Source organism: Marmota monax, unplaced genomic scaffold, assembly GCF_021218885.2.
Source record: "Marmota monax isolate L192 unplaced genomic scaffold, Marmota_monax_Labrador192_F-V1.1 WCK01_AAM20220418_F8-fsc00046, whole genome shotgun sequence".
Lineage (NCBI taxonomy): Eukaryota > Metazoa > Chordata > Mammalia > Rodentia > Sciuridae > Marmota > Marmota monax.
In genome coordinates this window covers 12,637,661-12,639,604 of record NW_026692486.1, presented here as the reverse complement: position 1 = coordinate 12,639,604, position 1,944 = coordinate 12,637,661, and the positions used below count along the sequence as shown (strand labels likewise).

At 39.7% G+C, this 1,944-nt stretch overlaps 1 non-coding gene across 1 annotated transcript; it reads right to left on the bottom strand.

The window, feature by feature from the left end:
• Nucleotides 1-1,605: 1,605 nt before the first annotated feature.
• Trnaa-ugc (transfer RNA alanine (anticodon UGC)) lies at nt 1,606-1,682 on the bottom strand. The gene has a single exon. It is a non-coding gene; the product is annotated as a tRNA-Ala (tRNA).
• Nucleotides 1,683-1,944: the final 262 nt, after the last annotated feature.

The following is a 1,944-nucleotide window of genomic DNA, read 5'->3' as shown; positions in this document are numbered from 1 at the left end:
ACATCCCCAGCCCCAAGTGTTCTTTTTTTCCTTCAAGTAGGTTACATAGTATAATAGTCATTTCCATGTCCTTATCTGCTAGTTCTGCCATCTCCTAGCCTGTTGACTAAATTTTCTCCTGTTCACATGTTCTTGCTTGTCAGACTGGCTAATAATTTTAAATAGGATGCTGAAAATTGTCTGATTGTTTGGATTTTATTGTCTTCCTTTAGGGAGTATTGGGTATTTGGGGAGTGGGTGGACATTTAAGTTACTGGTCGTGATGGTTAATGTTATGTGTCAACTTGACTGAGCTAAGGGCCACCCAGGTAGCTAGTAAAACATTATATATGGATATGTATTAGGATGTCAATAATTGACTAATTCAAAAAAAATTTCAATGTGCCAGGCTTGTCACTAAGGATATAAAAATGGTAAGAAGTCTACCCATGAGAAACACAGGTAGTCAGACACAGATGATAAGGTGGTGTGTTCAATGCAATGATGATGATATACACAGAATTTTATAGAGATCTCAACCTTACCTTTGGGAATTACATTGTGAGGATAAAACTCAGAGCTGGGTACTATAAGAGGATTCTAAACCAAGTATAATATAGAGAAGGGATATTCCATGATTATATTAGTCCACTTTTTGTCACTGTGAACGAAATAACTGATGAACAATTTATAGAAGGAAAATTTTATTTTGACTCACAGTTTCAGAGGCTCATTCCATGGTCAGCTGACTCCATTGATCTTGGCCCAAGGTGAGTCAGAACATCACAGTGGATGGGTGTGCTGGACAAGAGCTGCTTTGCCTGTAATGGCAAGAGAGGTTGGGGGAGAGAAGATGCATTTTTTCAGGACACACCACTGGTGGCTCAGTTCCTCCAGTCATGCCCCACCTGCTTACAGTTACCACCCAGTGAGTCCCTTCAAGGATGGACTGATGAGGTTACAGCTCTCAAAATGGAATCATTTTACCTCTGTATATTCTTGCATTGACACAGGAGCTTTTGGCATAAAGAAAAGAAATAGGTAAGGAGACTATGAGAACTTTGGCATTTCTGAATCATCAAGTGGGAAATGCAATGGAGTGTCAAAGAGGCTAGGGAGAAGGCAGAGAGATCAGATCATGAGGGGCCTAGCCAGCACACTTATGAGTTGGACTTTATCTCAAGGTATGCGAAGCTACTGAATTGTTTCAGGAAATGGACCAATGTATGGGCAATATAGAGTGAATTAGAGAGCTATAAAACTAAAGCCAAGGCTATTTCAATGCTCCAGGAAAGGGATTCCGACAGGTTGGACTGGAGTCATGATGGTGGCTAGGATGAGAAGGAAAATAAATAAATAAATAAAAAACAAGCTTGATAAATAATAACTCTTTTCCTTTTTGAGTGTTCACTGCATTCCAGGTGTTAAGTATTCTATCAGATGATAGCTTAGCTGCATAGTCCATATCTTAATGACTATACTACTGCTTCAAGATGATTGCTTGGTGTTATATTTGCCTTCTTACTTGTCTAACTTCTTTTCAAAAGTGGAACCTACCAGAAGGCAAAGATTTTGTCTTGATTTTGTGTGTGTGCGTGCGTATATGTGTGCGTGTATATGTGTGTGTGTGTTGCTGGGGATTAAACCCAGGGCCTTGTGCATGCAAGGCAAACACTCTACCAACTGAGCTACATCCCCAACACTTATCTTGATGTTTATAATGTCTGGGGACAGAAAACAACCCCATAGACAAGAGACCCACCTAAGAAGAGGCACAAATAAAGAAATAAACACAAAGACTATTTCCAAGAGTACTGTGAACAAAGAAAAAGAAGTAAAATCAGATAGGGAGTCTCTTTTGGACAGGATATCAGAGAAATCCTCTTTGAGAAGGAACCAATGTGAAGCTTAAGTCATCCACATGTCTGGGATAGTCTTGTTCTAGGAAGAGAAAGAATGCTGCGC